Source organism: Neopelma chrysocephalum, unplaced genomic scaffold, assembly GCF_003984885.1.
Source record: "Neopelma chrysocephalum unplaced genomic scaffold, ASM398488v2 Primary Assembly neopelma1_116026, whole genome shotgun sequence".
NCBI lineage: Eukaryota > Metazoa > Chordata > Aves > Passeriformes > Pipridae > Neopelma > Neopelma chrysocephalum.
The window spans coordinates 1-7,577 of record NW_020928875.1 but is presented as its reverse complement, the minus strand read 5'-3'; the positions used below and the strand labels follow the sequence as shown (position 1 = coordinate 7,577).

The 7,577-nt window shown below is 39.4% G+C and overlaps 1 long non-coding RNA gene across 1 annotated transcript; it reads left to right on the top strand.

Moving 5' to 3' along the window:
* The first annotated feature begins 790 nt into the window (after positions 1-790).
* LOC113962172 lies at positions 791-3,129 on the top strand. Its single transcript, XR_003532460.1, has 3 exons — positions 791-860; positions 1,496-1,600; positions 3,046-3,129. It is a non-coding gene; the product is annotated as an uncharacterized LOC113962172 (long non-coding RNA).
* The last annotated feature ends 4,448 nt before the right edge of the window (positions 3,130-7,577 follow it).

The following is a 7,577-nucleotide window of genomic DNA, read 5'->3' as shown; positions in this document are numbered from 1 at the left end:
ATTTTATGGGTTTAGCTAGAGTTCTGGGAAAAAACAAGAATCTGATCTTGACACGTACTTATTGCTTATATATGCAAACCCTGTAAAAAATTTCTCAGGTCCATTCAGGAATTTTCTACTGAGTGTATCTTTGCTGGAACCTGGCTAATCTTACATGTATCTCATGTATCTTATATTGTTCCTGTCTACAGCCTTGGGAGCTCTAAGAGTTCTCCAACCAGCTGCAAAAATATGCAGTATGCACATCTCACCTTGCAGGTCAGAAATCTGACTGAGATTGTTAGCTGCCTGACAGTGCATAAATCCTTTAGCATATACAACCTTCAGCGACACTGAGCTTCCATCCACATTTCGGGATGCAAAATACTAAGGAAACTTGATGCCAAATACAAAGGAAAAAGTTCCCATGGAAGTATTTTGATTTTTTTTTTTCAATTTTACTGCATGACTATAGAGAGGGAAATGTTTGAAAACTAGTGTAGCTGCTATTTTAAGTTTGAGCATGCTGTTAGCTTGTGAGACCCTCTGCTAATCAAAGTCTTGCATACCTTGTCATTGGACTAGGCTTTCAAATCAAGAAGAGATTCAAAGCTCTGGACATGGAAATATATATCATTCTATGTTTATATCAAAAAATCAGTGTGTTCCATGTAGTTTTCTCAACATATGCAAGAATTTAGTCTTCAATATGTGCATGTCAGTGGTTTAAAAGAGTTCATGTTATCTGTCTTGTTTATCAAAATTTCCTAATGTCTTTAATGTTTTTCATTCTTTTCTGCAGCAATCCAGACAAGAATCAATGCAATTGTGTTGATGAACACTCCACATTAGATGATAACATATTGAGGTGGTCCTGTCAGGTATGGCGTCTTCTGTGTTGTTCGACTCTCAAAGTGCTAGACACATCTATTCATTTTCCAGATTGGACTAAAATGAGGAGTTAAGGGAGGAATAGCGGCAAGGAAGTTGAGTAGCAGCTTTTTAACCACATATCCATAACAATCCTGATCCCTTTTCTTACATCAGGAATATTGATGATAAGTTCTCTCTATACCTGTGTAATCTTAGTATCTCTTGAAGTTTTAAATGGCTATTGTAGCTTTTGGCAACCTATGATTTCTCATATCCTATCAGAGTAACCTGCCACATGATTTAGGAGAGGCAAACTTTCTGTTAAGATAGAGACAGTTCTGCTGGAGTTCCTTTTAAACATGTCAGGGAGGTAATAAACATAACATTTCATTGCCTTCCTAAACTTGCTGCCCTTTCAAAGAAAATTATGGTAGCAATGTATCTTTCTCACTGTTACAAGGATTTTCTAGTTGTTGTGTAAGTAGATTTCATTAAATTACTGTCTTTGTTCTTGATTACACAATTTTATTTTTGTGTTTTATTAGAGATGGGAATAATTTCAATTTACTTTAAGCCCTGATGAATTGCACATATATTAGACTCTATCTGATAGTACTCATCTGATTAAATGTTGTATATTTAGGATGCTTGGGAAAAACTACTGGAATCTGAGAGGTTTGATCAGAGGGATGACTTCACTGTTGTTCTTCAGCCTTCTCTCCAAGAAAGAAATCTGCTACTCAGACTGGTGAGTAAACTCAAGTTGTTCCTTTCTTTCTGCTTTGTGTCTGCTGAGACTGGGTGCAATATTTAGCTGACTTTCCTGTCTATGCTTTGTGTAATGCTAGAAAACAATGGTAGTCAGGCACAGGATAAGATGCAGAGGTCCTGAGAGTGGAACTTGCTTCAAACAGCTCCAGCCAGAGATCCTGTGTTTATTGAATGCTATGTTCCTGGAGAAATCAAGTTATGGGCCTCTGTAGCCTAGGTCACAAGTGTCTGGAAGTTGTCAGTGCTGCTAATCACTGATCATGCTCATGTGTTTGGCAATGAAGGCAAAAAGCGGGTAATGTGAACTATTTAAAAAGGGTTAGAGAACCAAAAGATAAAGGCATTTGTAAGCTGTGTTAGAAAGTACAGTTATTTCCCTACAGTGAGATTAATACAGTTTGGGAACTTGGGAATTGATTTTTTTCTGATATAGCCAGTGGGGAATGAGTATAGCTAGTGTTGCCTGGGATGTCAGGCATGATTTTGTCATGAGTAATCTTTAAAGGGAAGTTCAAAGGTAAAGGCTTTCTAAGATCTGGCAATGAAGACGGAAAATATTACTTTCTAGATAACAGTTCACTTAGAGTGATGTATCAAAATCCAACGCATTAGGTGGTTATTTGTAAAACAGGTTAATGGTGAGTCATGGTCTGGTTTGTGAGCATCATAGTAGCTCCTTGAATTTGAGGTAATTCCATTGCTCCCCTCAGCTCAGTATCAGAACAAAGTGAACTGGAAGACAAAATTTGTCTTCCAGGAAGGATACAGTCTGCTATGTTGCAAACATATGTCTTCTTGCTGCTGGATCATCTTTCACGAGGCTTGTTTTGTTGGTGGCTGATCCATATGCAAATGGCAGACTTCTAACTTTCATGGCATTATTTTTTCTCTTAGTGAATTGGTCTGTTATTTCTTTAAATGCCATTGTATGTCATAGGAGGATTCTTTATTTCTTCTGATTTGTAATATGGCTGCAGGCCACCATGTGTAGCCTTCCAAACTCTTCCAATAGTTACATTTATTTTAAAATTGAGCATGTTCTCTTAAGGCAAATTCTGCATATTTGCATTCTTTAAATGCATGTTTTAGCTAGAAAAGTGTTGCTTATTCCAAATCATTCAAGTGATCACATCTGTATGTCTTTCTGCTCTACTGTATGTCACTATTGTGATCATGCTGTGTTGTTGCTGTGGTCTTCTTGTTCTGTTGATGTGCAACAATTATTTACAAAAATGACATCTTTCTGTCTTGACACACCAGTAGTAACTGAGATCACTAATAAGTGGCTTAAAGAGAATACAAGAGATTGATTTTCTTGTGGATATGAATATTATTTTATAGATTAAAAATGTTTGTGGCTGAATATTTCATCTTTCCATACTCTTAATTCTTTTCTCATGCTCAAAATACTTTCTCTTTAAGGGCAAGGACAGTTTGACTACCACATCAAAGACACAAGTGAAAACTCTGGAAGACTGTATTTACATGGCTGTGGGCCTCTGGAACAACATGGTAAGCAGTACCACAGACACTGTTTCTTACTGGACTTAGTATGGATACCTGGTAGCAACTCCACACCAGCCAGGCTTTGAGTAACAAGGAGGCAGGGGAAGGAAGAATACAAGAATTATCCCATGACTTCTATCCTTAGCTGTGCAGAGAGACTGCTCTTGAATAAAGCTAAATGCCCTACACCCCCAAGACTAATCTCGGTCTTTTCAGTGGCTGCTACTTACTATGAAGAACTTTTTAGAAAGGTTTTCAAAGTAGCCCTTTGGGAAGATTCATGGAGTAAATGAGCTGTGACAGACCCTTCTTTTGCTAGTCTTACCTCTATGACAGCACAGCACAGGACAACTGTGGCTCTTCCCAACCTGGGATTATAGCAATTATACTCCACTTTACTCTGTCCTCTATCTATCCTGCATCCCCTGGCACCCTTTACTAATGAGTCTCATACTGTTGTCTCCTCCTCAGCCATTACTTTTCTGCTGATGATGCTCATAGTAAAAAGGTGATAGACAACCTTGAGGAGCTCTTTTTACTTCCTCAGGGGTTGGATGTCCTGTCCAGCTGAGGAAAGCCAACAAATGGTGCCTTCTACTAGATGGGAGAGATTGTCTGAAAGAGACACGGACTTTCTGACCCATTCAACCTTGAACACAATGATCAGTTCTATAGGAGTCTGTTTCCCACTGCAGATTTGAGCTGCTGACACACAGCGTTTGTGTGTGTGATTGAGTGGATGCATATACAGCTAGAGGTGTTTTGCTTTAAAAGTAATGGTAGGGGCAAGTGAAGAAATGTGCATTGCTTTTCAATGTGAATGAGACAAAAAGGCAGGCATTTGGAGTTGAACTCAGCAGACCAAAGGAAGATATCATTGCTTAGTGTATATTATGTTTGCATATGCCCTGACATCAGTTGTTTTGGATAAGATGTTGATTTTACTATTCCTTCTTCAAAAGGTTCAACATTTTAAGCTTTTTTTTCTAATAAATTTATAACACATCTCTTTTTTATTAAAAAGAATCTATAATGGTCAATTAAGCTTGATTAAATATAAAAGACTTTTTGCTTGTTTTGCAGTCCATGTGTAATAAGATTTTATTCTGAGAGCTGCTGCTATTCCTGTGTCTGTCTAAATTATCCTAAGCATGAAGGAAAAAGATTGTACTGCAACTGCCTTTTAGTAAACCACATTTAAAAATAAATTCATGCAGTTTGGAAAGTTCTTGTTTCCTTTTATGCTAATTCTAGCAGTAGTAATGCTGTTGTAGCCTGATCAATTGAAGAATCAGGATTTGCAGGAAGAGGCTTCTATTCAACAAGATGATATATCTAGAAAAATGGTACTGTCACTTTAATAAAAGATGTTATCTTTTAGTTAAAGTTAATATGACTTTAGTTAGTTAGTAGGAGGCCTTGGAACAGCCACTCTGGCTCCAGTTATCTCCTTTGCTGTTATCTGTGATATTCCTCGTGATAATGTCAAAGTTCTTACCTCTGTTCTTCTATCATAAAATAGATTCATGATAGATGCAAATTGGCACCTTTATTGTTGTTCTGCCTTAGTCCCACTAGGCAATTAGTTTCACTAGTTGAATGAGCAAAGCAAACGCTGAAGGTGAGATTCCTGAAGTGTCAATTATACATTTTCTCTGTTTCTGGCAGTTCTCTGTAAAGAAAGTGAGTGAGTTACTTCACCTGCCTATGTCTGTCCACATCAGCATTGGAGATATTTATCCGGATCACACAATTACAGTCACCCAAACATGACCTATAGGACACTAGAAAGCAATGGCATATCCTCAGATACTAACCATCATAAATATTGAAGCTAGTTGGGAGCAATCCACTCTAAGTATGAACATTCAGTTTGCTGTAAAAAGTGGTCCTTTACATCTGCTTAGCATGGTTTTTCCATCAGCAAATTTTTGAAATGAAACGCTGAATATATTTTCAGCTAGACTAGAAAAGGAATGATTCTGACTGGAAAGGAACCATAGTGCCGTCAGTTTGCCAGCCCATTTTGTGCCTCTCCAGCAGGAATTGTTTGGGGCCAGTTGAACCAAATGTGTTGGATTCTAAGATCCATCTAAATGTGACAAAAGATCAGCCTAAACTAATATATTTTCCAGGGCTTATCAGTGGTAAGCTGACCTCTGACTTTGAGTCATGTCCCTTTCTGTTACCAGACTGCAATTAGCAGACTTCAGGTGCTTCTAATGGGCTTTGCTTTCATTTTTTTCCAAGTCTAGACTATAGCATATTTTTTTTCTTTTTTTCCTTATGGCCTCTTTCTGTCCAGCTTTTAGATTTCAATTCATGCAGAATCCAATACTAGGCATCTTGAATAGTCTTTACAAGGAGTTGTGAAGGTATCATCCCCATCTGAAACAAGTGTGTTAGCTCCGCCAAATCCAGGCTCTGTAGAAGGGGAGAGGGCCAGGATTTGTCTTCTGAAGTTCAATAACTTGTGCAGACATAGTCAGTCAACTCAGTCCTGATTTTTCTTTTCTGCCCTCTCAAATTCTTATACTAAGATTGCAACAAATTCTTTCTGTCCCTTCAGGTGTCATTTTTTTATTTGCATCTTCTGCCAGCAGAAGAGCCTTCCTCTTTCCCTCTGCTTCATTTTTCTGTCTTTAAACCTTTTCTGCATAGACTTTATTTGTCCTCCTGTGCTCTGTCTTTGAGCAAACCATCCTTTGGCATGTTACTCTATTCTTGTCACTTTAATTGTTAGAAGCATTTTGTGGAAACAGCAGAGATGAAAAACCATAAGCAAAATGAAGTGGTGCTTTTAAGGATGGTTGCATTAGGGCCAGTAATCCAGACTCAAGTAGTGGGCCTGCTGTGGAGCCACCAGAACCAGAGCACTGTCATAAAGGAGGCAAATACCAATTTGCTTTATTTCAGAGTTTTTCTTCAGTGTGAGGTGATTCTTCTAGTGAGGAGACAGCGTAGGTGATCTGGAGGAAGAGCAAAATGGGGCAAAACCACATCTTGCCACTGGTGTGAGGGAAGACAATACGAATGGCAGCATTCCCCTCAACTCATTTTCCCATCTGTTTTCCTGACTCCTCTTTGATTTAGTGGAATATTTGTAGTACAGCTGACAGTCATCAGAAAGGGATGTCTGTGGGTTGATTTCTTGTTTGCCTGTGATGGTATTCTGCTGTGATGTAAAGGCAGATGTGAAAGATGCTTTCAGCATAAAAAGCACCGGCAGTTCTCCTCACCTGATAAAGGCGACTCCAGTTCTACTGGGAAGTCCAGCTAACAGTTTATGCTGACTTCTTTAAAAACTAAAGAAAAACCAAACCATAATGCAGTCTTGGGAACTGATAGGAAGTCAAGATCATGACTTGTGGAGCAGGAAACACAGTAGAATCAAACTCCTCCTGCTCTCTGCCAGGCTGCCTTTACCTTGTTTTGCAGCTTGATATCAGCCTCTTTCCTGGAATAAATATCTGCTTATTGGCCAAAGGGCAAAACCTTGAAAATCTAGTGGCAATTGGCCATAGGGCTGCACTTCAGCCTGTCTGGGAAGAAGCTGAGCTAGCAGGGGCTACGGGCTTGTCCTAGGCAGGGCTGGATATTTTACCAAAACAGTTTGAGCTCTCCAGGAGCAGTGCAATTCATATGCTAAGCACACCAGAGAACCAGTCAGCTAAATGACATTGGGCAGCTTGGAAAAGCTGAGCGAGGTTGCATGTTTACTTGGACAGCTTTGATATCTACCACAGAGAGGCTGATTGATTAATTTTGGTAAACACCTACCATTTTACCTCTGGATGTATATCTGGGCAAAGCTTCTTTCATGTGTGTTAAAAGCTTCATGTCTTTTGCCATTCTTTTGTGTAACAAAAAAACAAAAACCAGAACAATCCTGTCCTGCAAGCAAGAGAGAAAGGGAAACCAGGCAAGGACCTGGATGGGAGAGAACAGCACCAGGAGGCTACCTCTGCCTCTCTTCTGTGTTCAGGGATTTACACTGACTTAGAACCTGCTGCAGTACCAGAGCAGACTGGCACACCAACTGGCCTGCACAACAGATGTGCTGGAATCCAGGGGAGGTTTTGTCTGGCCACAGTACAGACTTGGCACCCCATTTCCCAATCAGGCCTTTGCAGCTGTGCTGCACAGGAGCTGTCGGTCTTTGCTGGAAGAACAGTGTGTCTGAGCAACTGGAACTTACTGCCTTCTGGAGAAATTTGTTCTCGTTGCCCAAATCCCAGCAACATACATGTGTCTAATACTTGTTTGAATACTTGATTTCTAGCCAAGAAATACCCCATTGACCCGTGTTCTGTGGGATGATTCTGTGCTGGAAGTATATATTTTCTTTCAAGAATGTAATTAAATAGCTTTTATTCCTCTTATTCCTTTTATTCCCCTCTCACTCTCTCTCTCTCTCTCTCTCTCTCTCTCTCTCTCTCTCTCTCTCT